The sequence below is a fragment of the Myxocyprinus asiaticus genome, chromosome 8 (genome assembly GCF_019703515.2).
Source record: "Myxocyprinus asiaticus isolate MX2 ecotype Aquarium Trade chromosome 8, UBuf_Myxa_2, whole genome shotgun sequence".
NCBI classification, from domain to species: Eukaryota; Metazoa; Chordata; class Actinopteri; order Cypriniformes; family Catostomidae; genus Myxocyprinus; species Myxocyprinus asiaticus.
In genome coordinates this window covers 6,873,920-6,896,371 of record NC_059351.1, presented here as the reverse complement: position 1 = coordinate 6,896,371, position 22,452 = coordinate 6,873,920, and the positions used below count along the sequence as shown (strand labels likewise).

At 36.5% G+C, this 22,452-nt stretch overlaps 1 protein-coding gene across 1 annotated transcript in view; it reads right to left on the bottom strand.

Annotated features, from left to right (window-relative positions):
• LOC127445073 (sorbin and SH3 domain-containing protein 2-like) overlaps positions 1 to 21,125 on the bottom strand; it is a 111,862-nt gene extending 90,737 nt beyond the window's left edge. Inside the window, exon 1 of the mRNA XM_051704830.1 lies at positions 20,784 to 21,125. The gene's annotated coding sequence lies outside the window, so the exon portion shown is untranslated. The remainder of the gene's footprint in view (positions 1 to 20,783) is intronic.
• Positions 21,126 to 22,452: the final 1,327 nt, after the last annotated feature.

The following is a 22,452-nucleotide window of genomic DNA, read 5'->3' as shown; positions in this document are numbered from 1 at the left end:
ATAATTATGTAATAATAATAATTAAAATAAACAATACTATTTTTCAAAAGCCTAACTGTAATCTGTTTACAGTTAAACAAGAAATGTAGCAACATGCACATTAATGTGGAATTGCGGTAACAGCTGTATCGCTTAATTTACAATGACTTTGAATATGGCTCATCCTGTCATATTGTAGAGACAGAATGATCCATTGTACAGTAAAATAGAATATAATAGAACAGAATAGAATAGAATAGAAAAAGTCAACCTAAAAATGTGCTTCATGTGGTAAAATCTAAATTTCCTGGTTTGATTCAAGTCAAAAATATTATTTAACATCACTGTATCAACCTGAATACCTTTGGTTACACCAACAGAAGTGTCCAAATAGCTCCTTAATGTAACAACTGCAGGTTACCTCTTTTTACAGCACTAAATAGAATAGATCTGTGTAGTGCTTTATGTTATTTGAAACTCTATATTCTTATACACACATGCATACACTACATAACATAGCAGTAACCTTTCAAGCCACTGTACTGTAGACTAATTGGATTATATAGTGCAGCATATCCTCTGAGCATGTAGGCCCCGATGACATTTTCACTACGGCAACCTGTTATTCCTCACTGAGCCGACAAAATATTCATGCCTTTGAGAAAAGGTACAGTGCTTGGGAAGAGTGAAAACATGTGAGACATAGAAATAAGGGAGAAAGAAAGAAACAGTAGCCTTTGGAAAATGTAATTTGATGTCATCACAGTGAAAAATTGGATCATGCGGTACAAGGGAGAGGAATAAAATATAGTTTAGCAGCAGAATATGAAAAAGAAGATTAAAAAAGGGTGAGAGACAGAGGGTGATTAAACTGAAGAAACAGTTAAGCAACAGACAGATATGAGAAATTCTGTGCGTGCCTGTGAGGGATGTAGCATTATGTAAGATGAATGTGCTGCTTCAGGGCAGGGTATAAACACAAAGCAATTCCCCACACACAAGCACACACCACAGCATAAACTTCATTAAGGCTCTGTACTAATTGGACTAATTGCTGTGGGCACCATAAAAGACTGTAAAGGCTTGGCTTATGAAAGGAACATGAACAATGTCTCTTTCTCTCACATACACACCAGACACAAACAGAACACTAGGCTCATCAAAGATGTAGATTGCTGATAAGACAGAGCTCACTCACTCATTCGAACACAATACAATCTCAGTGTTTATTAAGATTATTTTCAACCAATTTTAAATAAATAAATAAATAAAATGATAAAACGAAAATGAAAATGAAACCCTTACTAACCATTTCATTTTCGCAAAGTGTCTTCAAAATATAGTGTGCAAAAAAATAAAATAATAATAAAATAAATTATTAAAATAAAATGATTACATTTTCACTGTAATTTTCAAAGTGGCGTTGAATATAGTTACACTTAAAGTGCAATTGTAGACACTTTGCGGTAATTTGCGGTTAATCTGTTTATCATTTTCCTTTTCATCATTGTATTTATTTATTTAAAATTGGCAGAATATAAGTTCCATAAATGTTCACCATATATACTGTATAATACACGTCTGATTTATGCTCACAAGTCACAGTGTTTCTTCCCTTAAGGTTTGTGAAGTAGAAATGAAATGAAATTAAATAGTTTAAAATTAGAAAGTCCACTGCAAGAAGTACTCGCTATTTCAAATAGAAAGTACATAAAATATTGTCATTGAATGACAGATATTTTTTTTAAATATGGTGACAGCACAATACCATCTGCTTAAATCTGACAGGCTCTGAAAGCCAATAGGAAAACCATCAGTGCCCTTATAAGTGTAATTTCTCTCTGAAACTATTTATAAAATGTATCAGGATCAGTTCATATCAAATAACATTTACTCTGAAATACTGTGACACAAGCCTTAAAATCCAGAAACTGTCCTTTAGACACTAACTTCATTTGGGAAAGTTAAAAGAGCCTTGGGACTGCAGAGACCTCGCAACACACACACTTCAATCAAAGAGGAAGCATGCACAATCACCTGCAATCCATCCATCATACTTCAGGCTGTGAATAACGTCACCCAACCACTCCAGTCGAAATTCCACTGATACGATGAGTCTAAATATAAAGCTCTCCACCTCTATCTTTTTTGAAAAGCATGCTCAATCAACTTCAAAAATACATTTCTAGAAATGCTTGGAGGTGTATGCTTACTGTATTTTAAGGTCAGGGCAGAAAGAGGAGGAGGTCACAGTTTATACTCTAACAGGCTAACTGTCAGTGTAATAAGTCATTAACAAACTTTTTGTAATACTTAACAGATCTATGTCATGCATCTAAATATATATCAGACACATTGAGCCATGCAAGTGGGTGACGAGAGTTACTCCCCCTCCCCATGATTCTCTATCCTATGCATGACATTTATAACTATATGAATGTACTAATGATCTATTGTATATAATGTATCTATAATGTAGTTATCGATTAAAGTTATTAAAAAGTGTTACATAGGAAGTTATTATTGTTTTTGTGGGTTAGGGTTAGGCAAATGTATTACCTCATATATATATATATATATATATATATATATATATATATATATATATATATATATATATATATATAAAGTCTTTAGTATGTCCCCAGATGCAAGAAGTAAATGTGTGTGCGTGCATGCGTGTGCATGTGTGTGTGTGGGTGTGCGTGCGTGCGTGCGTGCGTGCATGCACACCTGCATGCCCTGTTCGGCCAGGTTTCAAAGTATTCCCAGACCACTGAAACTCAAACTCATTATTTTGCCGTGCTCTCTTTTGAGGTCTTTGTTGTGGTGAGAGCCAGTGAGCTTAAACAAATCACACACAAACAGAGGAATGAGGAAGAGGGGAAGAATACACAAAAAGAGCCTGTACAACTATCCTCTCCCTCTCTCTTTCTATCTACTGAATCTCTAAAACAGAGTCAAATAGCATGTTGGAATGAGTTACACATGTTTTTTTCAGTTCAACACCAGCCAGATGAATCTGCCACAGTTCTTATCAGATAAATCATTAAAAAATATAGAGAATTCCACCTGTTACTATGAGATGTAGTGTTAGATGTTGAGTGCAGGTGCATATGTGTGTTGGTGTGTGTATGGGATTTCATTTTCTATGTACTTTAGGGGTGCTGTGGTCAAGGTGACATTCCAGAACACATTAATAACACGATAAAGACACACACATAGAGTGGAACCAAAAAGTATTTAGACACTTATGCCCAGGGTTGGGAGGGTTACTTTTGATATGTATTCCACTACAGATTACAGAATACATGCTGTAAAACGTCATTTGTAACATGTTCCGTTAGATTACTCAAGGTCAGTAACGTATTCTATATACTTTGGATTACTTCTTCAGCACTGGTCGATTTTTTCACTTGTTTTGACTATAAAAACTCTGCCAGTACAGTAAGACAAAATACACATGTTAAAAATACATTCTCTGAAAAACCGAAATATCTCATGCAGTGTTGTTTCTAAAACAAGATCAATCATTATGTATAAATGTTTTCCATCTGAAAGGACTAAATATTAAATGAAACAAATTACAATAAAATCCAAAGTAATCTCTTCAGTAATCAAAATACTTTTTGAATGTAACTGTATTCTAATTACCAATGATATAACTTGAACTGTAGTGGAATACAGTTACTTATATTTTGTATTTTAAATACGTAATCCCGTTACATGTATTCCGTTACTCCCCAATACTGCTTATGCTACACTTGAAAACATATGAATTTCACTTCATTCAATAACAAAATATTAAAGCAAGTGGCAAGTGGCACAGATAACAGCACAGGCACACTTTTCAAGCAAAACATTTCACAAAAAGAAGCTTGTTAGTTTTTAAATGATAAAACAATAGATATAATGTCAGACACTTTCTGGTTGTCAAACTAAGTGGAATATGTTCATATTTTGATGAACTACACTTGTGGTTGCTATGCTGAGGCACCTATATGAAGGGAAACTGACTTCATACATCCACAAAAAGTGAAGATAGTTCTGAAAAAAGGTCTAGCACATCATTTGTTTGCAGATGCCACTTGGTGTAGAATTTTGTATCTTATGCAATTAAATTCATACATTTTGAAATGTGTATTAAGTGCCCAAATAATTTGGAGACACTGTACATGCAGACAGATACAAGAGAGGACTGTAAACGGCCTTCATCCTATGTTTGACTCTGAAATGCACAAAAATTGTTTCAATGTGTTATTCAATCAGAAGGAGGGAAATGGATGGTTTTATAATTAAGATCGATCAAAGGGCAATAGAGACAGTTAATGATTTTAAATATCTAGGTGTTATTTTAGATTCTAAATTAAAATTTGATGTGCATGTAAAGAGGCTGTGTAGAACCATCAGAACAAACCTGAATTGTTTTCATATGAATAGACCATATATATCCATTAAAGCAGCTAAGTTATATATGCATGCCATGGTCTTTTCACATTTATCCTACTGTGTGACTGTCTGGAGTCAGGCCTCTCAATTCACTATCAAACCAACTATGTCATTATATAAACAATCATTAAAAATAATGGACAAGAAATCAATAAGATGGCATCATTGTAACATCTTACAAAAACATATTTTACTTAGTTTTGAAAATGTTATAATTTTTTCTCTTATTAAAATGATAAATGTGTAAACATTCTTGCTCCAGAATTCATATGCCAACTAATAACAAAACAAAGTAGTAAGGGGACCACTACAAGAGGGGTAACAAATCATAACTGGGACTACAGATGAGAAAAACAAAATTTGGAAAATCCACATTTTCAGTTAGAGGTACACAGCTTTGGAACAAACTACCAGTTAAACTAAAATTACAAACACAGTGAAAATTTTTCCCCCCAAAAAAATAAAAATAAATAAATAAATAAATAAAAAACTAAACAAATGGTTTAAACAAAAGCAGGTTTGTGAACACTGATGGCTGTACACAGTCTCAGGCTTTAGTTGTTATTGTTTTTGTTGTTTGCTTTTAGTTTTCTTTTAATATAATAAACTGTATTATTTTTAATTTTTAAAAAGCCTTACCAGGGACTGGGGTTGCAAAATAGCCTATGGCTAGAGGCCTGTATGTAGAGGATCTGCTGCTTGAAACTCAATGTAGCAATGTTATTCTGCATTGTCCCTGTCAAATAAACTAACAAATAAAATATAGCTTTCAACCTTTATGCTACCAATGGGCTTTATTCATGAAACACTTGCACAGGGATTTAGGTTGAGGGCCGGATTGGACTTTGCATCACTGTATGTGGGCAGAACTGTTAATACATGCATTTAATATATACAGTATATATATATATATATATATATATATATATATATATATATATATATATATATATATATATATATATATATATATATATATATATATATATATAAAAAAAAAAAAATCACACACACACACACATATACATATGCGTATATAAATATTTAGGGATGTCCCGATACCATTTTTGAAAACAATTACGAGTACGATACTTCATTTTTGGTACTTGCCGATACAGATTCCGATACCTATTTTTTATTTTTTTTCTAAACTCCATATCAAAAATTTATTTACATTTATCATCAAAATGGTGTTTAAATAATTCATTAAAACTTTAATCTAATAAAAATATAACAATTTTCAACATAATATTGTATTATTTTTATCAAAGGAAGTGATTATATACAGAGCCTCCACAGCACAATCCAAAATACAAAATTGGAGTTATATTTTGTCAAATAAAGTGCTGCATAACATCACAGATTAGATACTGCTTGAGTATAATACAATTACTACTGATTTATTATTATTTTAAGTAGTTGTAGTAGTAGTAGTAGTACAGTGAATATGACATAACTTTACATTAGTGATATACAATATGTCTGTCATACTTTTTTCTAATAAATGTACCTTTAATTTTGACTGAGCTTTTATTTTGAAGTGTTTCTGTACTGTTTTGATGAAGGAGCTCTGACGTTATGATGACAGCTTCCCACTCTGGAAAAGCCGGTCGCTACCTGACTCAAAGTGATTATTAATCCACAAAAGGTTGCTACTTATTTAAGTATGTACTCTGTATATGCCTTGCGCAACAATGTGAATTTGCACTCTGTTTAAACAGAGCTTGTGATGCTCATAACGGTGTTTTCCCTGTATGAGCCTTGGAAGAGCCTTAAAAGGTATGAGCAGCCGGCATCAGCACAACACTGTCTCCACACGTTCACAAGCACTCACATTTGAATTACATGCAAACTATATATTTATCTCATTAAATTTTGTGATTAAATAATCTCACTAGGACATAGCATGATTTTAATTTGTGGGCTCAATGTTTACGTAATGACATTCGTACATCAGATGGTATAATTTTTTTGGTATCAGAGTATGAGAACCAGTACATGAGCACAGTATCGGGACATCCCTATATATATATATATATATATATATATATATATATATATATATATATATATATATATACACACACATACATACATCATGTTAAAATTATAAAACCACTTATTACATAAATGACCTCTCTTAACTTATCATTTGAACAACATGACTGAATTAAGTTTAACAAATTTTGTACACAAAACAGTTCTCGTTTCATTTTGTCATGACAGAGAGCAAAGACTTGCGGTAAAGTTAGTGAATCAGACATCCAGTAATTCAGCTGCTGTGTTTCACTGAGTTCATTCAGTGAAGGATTCGCCAGACTGATTCAAACTAATAACTCGTGAGCTGGCCAGTCATTTGGAGAAATTCAGTGAACATACCAGCTCATGATATTCATTCATTGGTTTTGAGCGCAGCAAACACAACGTAATAGAAAGGCTTTAAATACTATTGGGGAAATTTAAAAAGGGATAACATGGAATTTATTCATTTCATTATCCACAGGTTACATCAATTAGTAATAGAGAATCAAGCAACAATATTGACAGAAAAAGAGAAAAACCGCTCACTGCTCTAGATAACTAAATCCGAACATTAACGCAAAAAAAAAAAAAACTGTTCATACTTTTAATTACAAACCTGCTTAATAAAAATAATAATTCTGGAAATAATTTAAAAGTTATTACCTCTAATATTTAGCATTTTTACCGGTCCATGTTTTCATTATTGCTGCTGCAGAGAAAGTATGGAGACTTGCTAATGCAACATACACAGACAGACTGAGTTAAGCATGTGGACGATTGTGCTGATGCTGCAAAATTAGACAAACACAAGACAATGCATGAAGCATGTATGACATGCTGCAGCACAATTAGACATAAATACAATCCCCATATAGCAGATCAAGGAGCTGGGGAGGTTGAGGGTTTCAGATAAAACTCTCATAGCATGTTGCAGTAAAACCAGCTTACTTGCGAACTGAGCAAATTTAAATGTTAGGCAAAGAGAGAGTATGCATGTTGATTGGCTACCCGATTACAAGTCAAAGAAAGAAAGAAAGAAAGAAAGAAAGAAAGAAAATTAAGTTAAAAGAGAGATGCACTTACTCCTTTACAGTGACAGTTTAAAAGCACTAGACACATCTGTTTTGATAAATTACAGATATCAGTGCAATCTCTCACTTAGCACAGACCAAAATGCTAAAATCCTCCTTGGGAGACTTACTGCAACTTTTGCAGCAATATGAGCATGACTTGCACTGTGCTGACCTACTCATCAGTCACACCTTTGAAATTACAGTTTTTTAATTAAAGAATGTACTTGCTTTTTAAGTTCTGATTTAACAGATGGTAACTGACATCAATGTCACGGTAATGCAAGGATGCAACTACATATTTTGGATTTGGGGCACCAAATGTAATACTTTAAGTATCAGCCATTGGAAGGCACATAATGTTTAACCACTAATCTGTATATTAGTGAAGTTATGGCACAAAGAAGTGGTTCTTAGACAATGCTAAGTGCAAACAAAATAAAATAAAATAAAATAAAAAAATATAAATAAAATGCAACTAACCATATTATCATGCATAGTTAGGATAGCAAAACAAATAGGCTTAATCAACTTTTAAAAGAGAGGAGGAAGCTTCCCATATCTTTTGTTGTTGACTTTAGTAGCAGTTCTAGCTTGTATGGCGCCCTGGGCGAAAGCTGCCCATGTCGCCCATGCCTAAATCTGCCCCTGGTTGACTTCAAAGTTTGTGTGTCCATTTCTGACAGTATTTTGGCTCAAATTAGTCTGTCACTTGGTAAAAGCTGTCCAATTAGGCAGATGCCAACATGGACAGCTTGTGTGACATGCAGACATAAACAAAACTACCTGTTTCAAGGTAAAAGAAAATATGAACAAGATTACATAAAATACGGTTTCACTTGCAGTGAGGATAAGCATGGTTTGTGCTGACCAAAATTTGTTTTGTGTGCTGAAGTATTGGCTGCAAAGAACATGAACTTCAGAGATATTCAGAAACCAAAGTTGACGCTTTTACTATTCAGTCCAAGTCATGTTTATAATCTTGCATCATGTTGGTCCACAGTAATAGTACTGCATTCCAATATTTGATTGTGAGGACATAAAAAAGAAAAAGAAAAAGAAAAGATAATTCTGGTTTGTGTTGTTGCCACAGCTTTACAAAATCTGTGCTCCTCAGCTCTGTCATTGATTTCCAGATATCATCAGCGATATATCAACCAGATCTTTTACCTAAAAAGCACCATACACTAGCAGCTCTGCTAAGGGTGCAAAAACTTCCAGTGAGCAGTCAGTTTTTTTTTTTCTTTTTTTGTCATAATAAAGATGCAAACACATGAAGGCCATTGTGTGATCGGCACAACAAGAAGAGAAAGCAAGAGATGGGGGGATAGAAAGAGAGGGGGAAAAGTCAAGAACAAGCAACAATCATGATCCTACCTTCATATGAATTGCACTGGCTCTAATTCAAGAAGGACAAACGTCAGTGAAACAAATGTCAGCACAGCACCTTTTTGCTTTTCCTATGCTGCCTTGATTTTCTTTTTTTAATTTGACCTTTTTCTGCAGGATTCAGGCTACTCATCAAGTTTTACCATCCAGAGCAAAGCACCACTCCTGGGAGACAGGAGAGTTAGACAGCAAAAGAGAGGTGAAGTGAGAGAGAACAGATAAGTCTATTTTCGTAGTCGGACATGCTTCTGTGGTGGCTAGAAAGATCCCTTCTGTGGTCTGCATGGCTCCACCTGTCATGTCTAACTCAATGACCCAACCTCTTCACATCCGCTGTAAGCTGCTAACTGACTTCAGCTAAATTTAACAAGCCATAAAGCACCTTAAAGTGTCAAGCATTTTTTCTTAACATTTAAATCATGGTCCCAAAGAGAGACTGTTCAACAGGGCAGAAGGTGTTGTTCAGTTTGAGAAATGTGCGTGTCTGATCTACTGACATAGCATTTAAGAGACACATCCATCACCGCATCAAAACGCAGTCAGACTCAACTGCTGATGAAGAACTCTGCTCTGTGCTGGGTCTTGACTTCAGTTAATGTCCGTGAATTTGTGAGTGTGCAGCAGTTTTTAGTGTTACTGTAAGCAGCTGTCCATCCAAATTGGCAGAAAAGGTCTGTCCAATATGTACACATAAACATGCATATGTAACCGGTCCTGCTTGAACCGCTCCGAGCAGGATTTGAACCGGCATCAGACGGCATAGGAGGTAGGTGCGCTAATGAGGAGGCTAAAGGTTACAGCCTCTATCGTCAGTCGCTAGTGCACCTCTTTAGGCCAGGGGAGTGAGGTTTACACATACCGCACAGCTATCACGTACCAGCTGGCTCCTGTTACACTCACCCCCTAAACCTCACTCCCATCCTGGTCACGACACCACTGTAACCGGTCCTGATTGACCCGCTCCGAGCAGGATTCGAACCAGCGTCAGCCGGCATGGGAGGACGGCATGCTAACGAGGAGGCTAAAGGCTACAGCCTCTAGCACCAGTTGCTAGTGCGCCTCTTGAGGCAAGGGGAGTGAGGTTTACACATACCGCACAGCTATTATGTACCAGCTAGCTCCCGTTACACTCAGCCCCCTAAACCTCACTCCCATCCTGGTCACGGCACCACTGTAACCGGTCCTGCTCGACCCGCTCTGAGCAGGATTCGAACCGGTGTCAGCCGGCATGGGATTATGTATTACAAATACCGCACAGCTATTATGTACCAGCTGTCTCCCATTACACATACAGAGACAAATTAACGAAAGAACAACTGTTAGACATCTGAAATACTACAACTGTAAACTCATGTCTCACAATCTAGTAATATTTCATAAGCAATTTCTGGATTCAACACTTTTTATTCTAAAGGTTTATTTAGCAGTAACCAGACAGTCATTTAGGAATATGTAACATACTGTATCTCGTAGGATTCTAAAATTAGATCTAATATTGTGCATGCTAACTGAATGTACATCCGCTCTAGTCCATGAATAAATCCAATGTAAAATCTAATTTAAAGAGTCGGTCTAAATATTTTGGAGAATGATACCTCTAGTCCAATTTACCTTTTACCAGCTGTATCACCCAGTGTGAAGTTGAAAGAATCAGGGGTCTGTGAATGGGTGGGTGCATTGGTTTAGCTTGAAGTGATGTGTGACATGACCTCTGATACGACGGCCTGCTGGCTGGTCAGCGCTTGATGAAAAAGGACACGATCACAGCTCCTGTACATGCCAGAGATGACTGTGCTATCACAACAAGCTGCAAACTGATACTACACACAGAGATGATGTAATGGTGAGAAAATGTCCCAGCAGCTTGATAAATGTACAGTCTGGGACAATACAAATGAGGGCTGATCTGAAGGAGAGATCACACTGATAAAAGATAAGTATGGGTAAATCCTAATCCATTGATTCCTGTTACTTAATTGGCATAATCAGTTCACATTGACCCCATTTACACCTGGTATTAAGATGCGTCTTGGGTGATCCGATCACAGGTGGTCAGCGCTAAATACAGGTCTAAAAATTTTTGTGATTGGATCACAAAATCCACATAGGAATGTGATGAAAAATGCATGTGACCGCATTGGTGTTAAGGCTAATCCGTCCTGTATGCATCCTGGCAACAGCGAAGCCTCCCCTAACCTGTCAATCAACCACTGCACTTAAACAAAAGTTGAAATTTTGTCAGTTACGAGTGGCTTTTAAAAGATATAACCGTCCGATCTGAAAATTTAAAAAAGTGGTTACATAATAACACGAGAACTTCACGGATCTTCTTCATTGTGTCTGAAATCAATATGCAGGGACACTTATGAGAAGCACATATATCTGTAGCTCAGTTTAATACAAATAATCCAGTAAAATAACGCACAATTCTGCTCGAAATGTTGGTTTTGTGCTTTGACAAAATTTCTGATGCATCTGGGAGAAATAGCACCGTTCTTTTTTTCGCGCTTTCTTTGTCTTTTCTGTCTTTGTTGCGCTTTAATTGCATGCAGTAACACACTGACAAAGTGATATATCTATTTCATCATGAAACTCTAAATCGATCACAGGTGGTCACAAGAGACGCATTTAAGCGACCAGGTGTAAACAGTGATGTGTCTTGCCTGAACACGTGGTCTGATCACCGAGTCACATCTTAATACCAGGTGGAAACGGGGTCAAAGGTACATGATACTATGACATGGCATAAGCTTTACAATCAGTGCAGTCAGACAGCTCCAAGAACTACAAGAAAGGTAAAAAAGTTTGTGAGTTGGTTAAAACCATGTATAACAAACCAGAAGCAAGAATAACAATCAATGGGACTATATCAAATGTGTTTAATTTATATAGAGGGACTTGGCAGGGAGACCATTTGTCGCCCCTTATCTTTATTTTATGTATGGAGCCTTTAGCTGAATTAATTAGAAGTGATAAGCAAATAAAATGAGTACTGCAGTTATAGAAGAAGAACATAAGTTATCAATTTATACCGTAGATGTTACATAATATGTGACATATATAAATCAGTCTCTTACAGTAATAATGGATGTTATTCGGCAATATAGTACAGTGTCTGGATATAAATTAAATGAATCTAAATCAGAGTATGACTTTGGGCTCACCATTGGCCAGAGATGTAAAAAATCATTATAAATTCAAATGGAATACATTTTTTTTTTTTTAAATAAATAAATTTCTAGGTATAAGTATACCATAAGTATACCAATTATGGGGTACTAGAAAATCAATTTACGGAAGATTTAAAATGATGGAGTTTAATTCCCCTGACACTAACAAAAGGAACCCTATGCAGAGCAAATCTGAGAGAATCTCATTGAACAAGCTGTGTTCCAAGAGTGCTGATATACCGTCCAATAGCACTGGGATGCGCCACTATTTGTATCACTCTGCTTCTCCATATTTGTGACTTTCTAAATAGTGGTGGGGATTTTGATTCATCATTCATTTTGATTCTCTGATTTTATTCACTGATTCATTCAGTGACCATTTCTGCAGATTGCATATTTACTCCAGTAGGTGGCGATAAATGAGTGTCATTTATGTTATAAGTCATTCAATTATTGACTATAAACATATTAAGTGAACAAGATGACTTAAATGAATAATTCAAAATCATTTATTCATTTTATGAATGAAACACCATTATTTTAAAACAGAGTATTGAGGGCAGCAGAGACAGGAGTTGTGTTTGATGCTTTCACCCTGTCTACACCAGACGCGAGTGATGTCACGTTGCGTCACATCGCGGTGCAACGACTTGAGGCTGTCTACACTGGATGCGTCAAAACAAACATTCAAACCATTTATTTGTATTATTGGCATGAGTAGCACCAGGGCATGCATCGCTAAATGGCCATTTACAGTCGGCGTAGCACGACACGATGCTACTTAAGCATCCAGTGTAGACAGCATCATTGATTGTAATGGGAGTGATTTGCTTTTGTCGTGTCATGCCACTCGCGTCTGGTGTAGACAGGATATTTGGATTCTTTTGGAACTATTTCTGCTGGTGGAAAATAAATGTACAAACTAACTGGCTAAGTTATTTAAAGGAATGTTCCGGGTTCAATACAAGTTCAGCTCAATCGACAGCATTTGTGGCATAATGTTGATTACCACAGAAATTAATTTTGAATTTTCACATTTTTATTTTTATTTTTTTGGATTTTCCCCTTTTTCACCCAATTTGGAATGCCCAGTTCCCAGTGCGCTTTTAAGTCCTCGTGGTGGCGTAGTGATTCACCTCAATCCGGGTGGCGGAGGACAAATCCCAGTTGCCTCCGTGTCTGAGACCGTCAATCCGTGCATCTTATCACATGGCTTGTTGAGCGCATTGCCACGGAGACATAGCGCATGTGGAGGCTTCACGCCATCCACTGCGGCATCCGCGCTCAACTCACCACGCGCCCCACCGAGAACGAACCACATTATAGCGACCACGAGGAGGTTACCTCATGTGACTCTACCCTCCCTAGCAACTGGGCCAAATAGGTTGCTTAGGAGACCTGGCTGGAGTCAGCAAATTAATTTTCTTTAAAAAAAAAAAATCATGGTTACAGTGAGGCACTTACAATGGAAGTGAATGGGGACAGTTTTTGGAAGGTTTAAAGGCAGAAATGTGAAGCTTATAATTTTATAAAAGTACTTACATTAATTCATCTGTTAAAATGCATGTATTATTTGAGCTGTAAAGTTGTTTAAATTGTCATTTTTACAGTCATTTTAGGGTTTTAGGGTTTGCTGACAATACAAACCCTAATGTCATGGCAACAATGTAAAATTGGCTGTAACTTTATACAGAAAAGGTTAGTAAGCGATTTTATCACACTAAAATCATGTTAACACACATATCCTTTATGTTCTGTGGCTATACTTTTGAAACAGTGAGTATTTTAACATAACAAATTGGCCCTATTCACTTCCATTTTAAGTGCCTCTCAGTAACCCAAATTGTAGCTTTTCTTTTAAAAAAAAAAGGAGCTACGAGTCAAAATACATTTTTGTGGTAATCAATATTATGCTACAAATGCTGCCGATTAAGCTTAACTTGTATTGAACCAAGAACATTCCTTTAATATTATTATTTACTTCTTTGTTGAACTGTTGAATAAAAGCAATATCACACTCACAAATGTGCTGTTGTTCTGTATATCAGCATGACTGTGGCCTCTTGCATTTGTGATATTGCTTAATTAGACATTTCTCCTAACAAATTATTTAAACAAATGTACCCTCTTTTAAACATACAAAAACACACACAGTCGATGCAATGCATGGACATTACCTCTACTTTCCCATCTCAACACCCAATCCATTATTACAGTGAGTACGAGCTAAACATTCTTGAGAGGTTATAAAACATTCTCACGGCATGTGAGAGGTTATAAAAAGCGTGTTGAGTAAACACACATATAATAATATATCTCTGGGTTGATAAAGCAGACGTTGCTATACACCGATCAGCCACAACATTAAAACCATCTGCCTAATATTGTGTAGGTCCCCCTTGTGCTGCCAAAACAGTGCTAACCCGCATCTCAGAATAGCATTCTGAGATGCTGTCCTTCTCACCACAATTGTACAGAGCGGTTATCTGAGTTACCGTAGACTTCGTCAGTTCTAACCAGTCTGGCCATTCTACGTTGACCTCTCTCATCAACAAGGCATTTCCGTCCACAGAACTGCCGCTCACTGGATGTTTTCTGTTCTTGGCACCATTCTGAGTAAATTCTATAGACTGTTGTGTGTGAAAATCTCAGGAGATCAGCAGTTGCAGAAATACTCAAACCAGCCCATCTGACACCAACATTCATGCCACATTCCAAATCACTGAGATAAAATTTTTTACCCATTCTGATGGTTGATGTGAACATTATTTTATGCACTGCACTGCTGCCACACGATTGGCTGATTAGATTATCTCATGGATGATTGTTGGTGCAATCTTGTTGATGAGAGAGGTCAACAGAGAATGTCCAGATTGGTTCGAACTGACAAAGTCTACGGTAACTCAGATAACCGCTCTGTGCAAATCTGGTGAGAAGAATAGCATCTCAGAATGCTATTCTGAGATACGGGTTGCCACAGTTTTGGCAGCACGAGGGGGTCCTACACAATATTAGGCAGGTGGTTTTAATGTTGTGGCTGATCAGTGTATATTGCCATTTACCCTACAGAAGGAAAAGCTCAGCAAAAACCGCTTGAGGGGTGACATATTGTTCTGGGTACTGTGCACGCGTGAATACACTGTTGTCAGTGCTCTTAGAGTGGTTCATGTTAGAGGTCTGCCGGGTTCGGGTCAGTTTTTCAAGTAGGACTTTGAATTTGGGTTTGTAATATATGAAAAAATATACAGGCTTCCGAACTTGTTTCGCCCTCGTGCTCTCACTCACAAATACGTGCAAACAGATAAGTTGGAGGCCGTTCACACCGAACGCATATTTGCGTGCGTCTGCTCTGTTTTTCCATTGTTTTCCTTTGGTAACACACGCTAGAGCAACGTCCTTGACAAGTTCAGATAGCAAAGAGGTGACTGTTACAATGTTTAACATTATTCCAGATTGTTCTGCACCAAGCAAAGTTTCAGCGCTTGATAAACGGCAATGTTTTTCTTTTCTCTCTTTCTAGTGTGCTGAGGGGCCACCGTGCCTTGCATGTTTATTGTTACAATACTGTTACTAATGTTTCCTATGATGCTTACATTAAATACTGCCTTTTGTAACATGTTGAACAATACACTGCAGCCTCCAGGTGAAAGTAAATAAGACTAAATATATTACTATTGTGTACAACAAATCCTCAAAGAAATAATAATAATGTATCATATTATAATGACAAACTGGACAAAAATAAATAATTGTTGGGTTATAATAATAATAAATAACAACTGAATTCCAGATATGTTAGTGAGTGAAGTAATAGGTTTTGCGTACCCTGTTCAATAAAAAAAAAAAAAAAAATGTTTTATAAAAAATATATGTAGGGAAATATTGATTTTTTATCACTGTATTGTGGGAAAAACTGGAAAACATGTATTAATTATCTTTAACTAGATTTTTATTTAATTAAACATTTTGAATGTACTTGGCTACAATGGCTGACTAATTAATTTAAAATTATTATTTAAAATAAATTTTATGTAATTTTTTTAAGCAGAAATTTTCTAAATGGGGCCCCGGGTTAGTCAATTGCTTTGGGCCTCAGAAATCGTAAATACGCCCCTACAAATGGATCAAAAGGTCTAAGATCAAAATAATCAGCTCTCTCTGGAGGTAACCACCAGAACATTTTCCATGCCTCTTCTGAATATGCTTCCCTGTCCTGCAGATAGAGTTTCTCAGGGTGTAAGTGGTGAATAATCTGTACTTTATTCAGCACTATTCTAGGGATCTCTACCCAGTAACATTAGACAAATGTACAGAGGCACCTTGGTTTCAGGCATGCAGAGCTCATCACACAAACACTCAGAGATGGGTTTACAGAGATGCTTTCTTTAGCACTTCACGCCTTTTTTCAAACAGTGGCACAGAGTGCATTTGTCTGGGTGTGGGTTTGTGTGTCACAGAAGTTCTTACCATCTGGTGTAAGTTACACATGCTTGCAAGTTATGTTTTCTTAGAACCAGGGGCGGGTTTACGATTTTTGAGGCCCCAAGAAACTGATCAACCCGGGGCCCCATTTCGAAAATTTTGCTTAAAAAATAACATACAATTGATTTTAAATCATAATTTTATTCATCCTATCAGCCATTGTAGCCAAGTACATTCAAAATGTTTACTGAAACAAAAAATCTAGTTCAAGTTAATTAATGCATATTTTCCAGTTTTCCACAATACAGTGATAAAAAAAAATATTTACCTACATATATTTTTACAAAACACTCTTTTTTTTCTTTTTTATGAACAGGGTGTGTAAAACCTACTGCACTCGTAACAATTTTGGAATTCAATTTTTATTTATTATTATTATAAGCAAACAATTATTTACTGTTATCCAGTTTGTCATTATAATTTGATACAATATTATTATTATTACTTTGAGGATTTGCTGTATACAATAGTAATATATTTCTGTCTTATTTAATTTACTTCCACCGGGAGCTTATTCTGACGCTACAGTGTATTGTTCACCTTGTTGCAAAAGGCTGTATTTTATGTAAGCATTGTAGGCAACATTCATTACAGTATTGTAACAATAAGCATACACGGCACTGTGGCCCCTCGGCACACTAGAGCAGAAGGGGAAAAAACATTGCTGAAAGTGCTGAAACTTTGCTTGTTACAGAACAATCTGGAATAATGTTAAACATTGTAACAGTCACCTCTTTGCGACCTGAACTTGTTCAGAATGTTAAATCTTTGTGACATATGCGCTAAAAACAATCTAGATGCAGCGCAACGAATGAAACAAAATGTTTTTGAGTGAAACCGCGTTTTTGAGACCCAGAGTTCTTTTTAACTTTTTACACTGTGTCTAAAAACTGGCCAGACGCAGTGCAGCAGGTATGGACGTTCATCCAGCGTGTGTTTACATAGGAAAACAATGGAAAAACAGAGCAGACACGGGCAAAAAATCACATTCGGTATGAACAGTCCCTAACTCTTCCATTCGCACATATCTGTGAGTGAGAGCACATGGGCGAAATAAGTTCGGAAGGCCTGTATATGTTTTTCATAAATGACAAACCAAATTACAAACTAAAAGTCCTACTTGGAAAAACTGACCCAATCTGGTGGACCTCTAACATGAACAGCTCTGAGAGCACTGACAACAGCGTATTCGCATGTGACAACAGAACAACATGTGACATGCTACCCCTCAAGCGATTTTTACGGCGCTTTCCTACTGATGTCCGGGACCCCATGCAATTGCATGGTTTGCGTGTTGATTAAAACCGCTACTGCTTGGAACACACTGCTTAAAACCAAACTTTATAGACTGCACACACTGAGCTCATAAGACTGAAAATGAGCCATAAAATCTGCATTAAATATGAATGATGAGGAATTAATGTTAAGTACCGTAACTTCAGAGAGAGAGACACATTTGCCACAGGGGTTTTCCGTGAGAGCCGTCCTTAATTTTTTATGATGCAGATGTCGAAAGGTTTGTGTTTAGTATCTGCATTATCTGCATTTTCTTGTGTCACATGCTGTAAAATTAACAGAAAGAGACAGAATTTTTTTTTTTTTTTTTTTTTTTTTTTGTTTACTAGTATTTTTGCAATTAAAGGGACAGTTCACTCCAAAATTAAACTTCTTTCATCACTGACTCATGCTTGTGTTGTGTAAACCTTTCTAACAGAAACAGAGCTTAGCAGAATGTCTAAGCTCCCATACAATGAAAGTGAATTGTGACCATGTTTGACAAGGCAAGAATTCCAACAAATTACATTTTTGTCAGTTCTTCAAACAAAGCGATAATAAAGACTCATTTTATTGTGCTTTTGTCCTTTATGGAGCTTGACAGCCATATACACTTTCACTTTATGGAAGTGAGCAGCTTGGACATTCTGTCTTACATATCCTTTTGTGTTACATGGAAGAAAGTTATACAGGTTTGGAATGGTATGAGGGTGAGTAAATCATTACAGAATTTTATTTTATTTGAACTATTCCTGTAAGCACTTTAATATACATTAATTTGAGTAATTTTTGGAAATGTAGAGCTTTCAATTCATTGAGGGATTTGATAATTATATAACTATTCCAGGGCTTTATATATCTCTGTCTCTTACTTTCGATATTTTAAAAATATGCACACACTTCGCTGAATGTGCGGTTCATGGTGCAACTGCATCACCTGCCATGCCATTTCCCTCAGGTTTATCAGCCACAAGAACAGTATTCAAATAATTACGTAATACAGATAGCCATAGAAAAGGAAGAGATAATGATTTAAGGAAAGAGTCAAAGAGAAAGAGAGAGGCCCTGACAGCGGTGAAATCCAGCAAGCATGTTTTTCCGTCATTACATCATCCTATACACATGTCACCAGACTGATCAGAAAGATAGTCACACAGATACAGTACTGTTCAGAAGAGATTAAAGGGCCTCAGATCTCATCAGACTCAGATTATCAGATTTGTCTATACTGTGCATCACTTCTTAAACAATACATAGCTACATTTCTACATTCCCACTTGAGTGCATTCCTCAATATGAAGATATTGTGTACAAAGAGCAGTATTAGCTTTAGTCTTTTTAAAAACCAGCATCAGTCTGATAAGGCCGATATTGGAGACAGACAGGTCTTTTTGTTGTCTAATTCAGTCCGTATAAACTGTTTTTCTATGATTATAAAAGTAGCCTACTAAAAAGTTACTCGTCTTTTTTTTACTGAACATTAGTGTCAAGCACTCCTATGTAAAATTCTAAACAGCAGCTTTATTGTGAACAACAATGTTTTGATTTAAAAGAAAACAGCAGATAAAATAGGATACATTTATAATAGGCCATCATAATGTAAGCAGCATAACACAAAAATAAATAATAGCTGTATAATGATTAATTATTTAAAATGTGTATTAAAGTTATTTAAATATGTATAATTATATACACTGTATACAAATATAATTATCAGCTATTAGTATCTTTGGGCAAAATGTTTATATTGTCCCTAAAAAGAATAGATTTATTTCTTCTTGTATATTTAAGCATGCACCTATGAGAACTACTCACTTGACAGCTTTAGCTGTGTAACAGACCCTGCATTGCACACTCAGAAAACAATCTTAAGAGTTAAGCATTTCAATTTCATTTTCAACAAAATCTTTAACTAAATAAAATGTAAAACCCCTAAATATTTCATTTTTTTATTATTTTTTTTTTTATTATTATTTCATTTAGTAAAAAAAATACATAATTCAACTTGAAATTGAACTGCGTAAATCTTGAAAATAGGCTAAATGTTGTTTAAGTGCATACAGTTATAATTTAATCAGATGATTATGGACTCAAGGAAGAAATATAACTATAAAGTTTATAGAAATGAGGACACAATCTCAATGAATCATAATAATCCCATCGTTGTGGAGTGATGAAACTAACTACAAAGGCACAGATTTGACTATCATCCGTGATGCGGAGTGAGGACACAGATCGGTCATTATCTCCACCGCCTACCGGACCTCGCTAATGAGCTGGTAATGACAAGCCGCTTAATTGTTATGTTAATCAATTAAGCCAAAGGATATTGGCGCTGGATTTTGCGACACAAGCGCTCTTTGTTGTTGTGGAAGGTCACGCTAGATTGAGTTACGGGTAATCAGCTTCACTCCCTGCACAAACTCAATCCACACGCCAAATGCAGTGGAATTAGGGCAAAGCAGACAACTCTCTTACTTCTGATTACACTTGTTACAGTATCAACACATCAGAATCACAGAAAAAACAAAAACAAAAAAAAAACATCTTAAACAACAGCTGGAATCCTTGTGTAAAACAACCCAATCCGAATGTGCTACTGTAACTAGTAGTCAATTGAGAAAGAGCATATATATATATATATATATATATATATATATATATATATATATATATATATTATATATATAGCCCTATATATAGCAATGATAAAGTCCCACAGCTTGCTGTGCCTCTAGAATATATCTGAAAAATCTGCTTCTGAATTGCTTTGTGCCTCTGAATTCTGTATTATGCCACTGAAATTTCCCTCTGGAATGCAGTGTATCTGCAACGCTATGCCTTTAAATCCACAAAACGCTCTGCTGTAAAATCCCAAACTCTGTCAATTCCCTCTACGCTACTGTAATTCTGGCAGTGTCACCATGGAACAACAATCGTTTCTTACCCTGAGCAATAAACACGCATATGGTGTCATCCACCAGAACCAAGAGCCCGTAGTTACGCACTAACGCGCCGCATGTAAGTCCATCAAAGTCAGAGATGACAGAGAGGAGGTCTGAATCCAGGACTAGAAGCGCACACCTGCTCTGCTCGGTTCTTGTCTGCTCAATCGACTCCAGATAAACGCGTGAACGCGCATGGACTGTGTCAGTGCGCGGGCACCACCCTATTCTCTTGGGTCAGTATCTCTCGTGCGGAACTGGAGAGCTACTGAAGTACCATTGCGGTAAAACAGACTCTTCACACAAGACGAAACGCCTTTCCGTGTTGGCTCCGAGAGGAGGTGGAGATGGAAACGCAACATCACATGCGTTTTGCATGCTCATACCGATGTGATGCATGTGCGCGCGCGTAAGAGCGCGTCACGAGCGCGATCGGATTGTCCAGGAATATAGATTTTATCCAGAGATCATCCAATGGGTATCGCTCGCTCGTTTGTTTCTCAGGGAAGAGGAGTTTTTAATAGCGTATCCTATAGAGTCTGTGCGCTCAAGTGTGTGATGGAGAGCAGCGCCGCGTATTGGTCCCTGGCAGCAGATTCTCAGTAGTCATGGCAACCAGAACACTTCAATCAGCGCACTGGCTCAGGCGAGCGCGGACAGTGATTCGAGATACAGAGGTCATCTCTGCCATTCAAGGGCAAAAAACACCGCACTGAAGTGTTGTATCAATTAGTTTGACGTACAAAGTTAGTGCACTTTCAGGCAATTATTTAAAACATTTGACTTGCCATCAAGGACAAAATCATTCCTGTGCCAGGAAGAAAATAATTCCAAAGAACCAAATTCAATATAATCAACAGGAGTGTTCAGTAGACCAAGTTTGCTAGTGAGCTATTTCATTCTGAACATAGCCACAGTCTCTGTCTCTCTCTCTCTCTCTCTCTCTCTCTCTCTCTCTCTCTCTCTCACACACACACACACACACACACACACACACACACACACACACACACACACACACACACACACACCATACATTATTTAGTGGTGATATGGTGGGTTTCCCTACCATTTGACCCACATATTAAAACACGAAGTTATACAGCAGCTCTTACAAATATCGGACTGATGCACACCTCACAATCGAGACCAAAAATGTATAACAATTAAAATGACATCACAACGCATTGTTTGCATTAGACTGGAGCTATAGTGATCTATAATAAAACCAATAACCTTTATTTCCACTCTCAGAACTTCTGTGCTTTATGAGGACTGATAGCAATGGGAATACATCATGCAGAGCAGCTGTTAAGTGGAATTATGATATCTTAGTGTATTGTGTATATTAGAGGATGTAGGACTAACAGAGTTCCAGTGTATAATTATTATGTCATAGTCATGGTGAGGGGTATTTAATTGTTTTTATTATGATTACTAGCTCAGATTTACTCATTGCCTATTTGCATATAGTATGTTTGCATATGGTAGAATATGCTCAAAGCTTAAGATTGTATTAAAAGGTTATTTTCTTAAATGTTATAGGAACTTACCAGACAAACAAACCAAACAAGTGTAATGGTTTGTCTGGTTGAAACAGTGACCCTGATCCTCAGATCTCTCTCTTAGCTAGAAGTGACGGGTTGTGCACAATGCACATCATGAATGGAA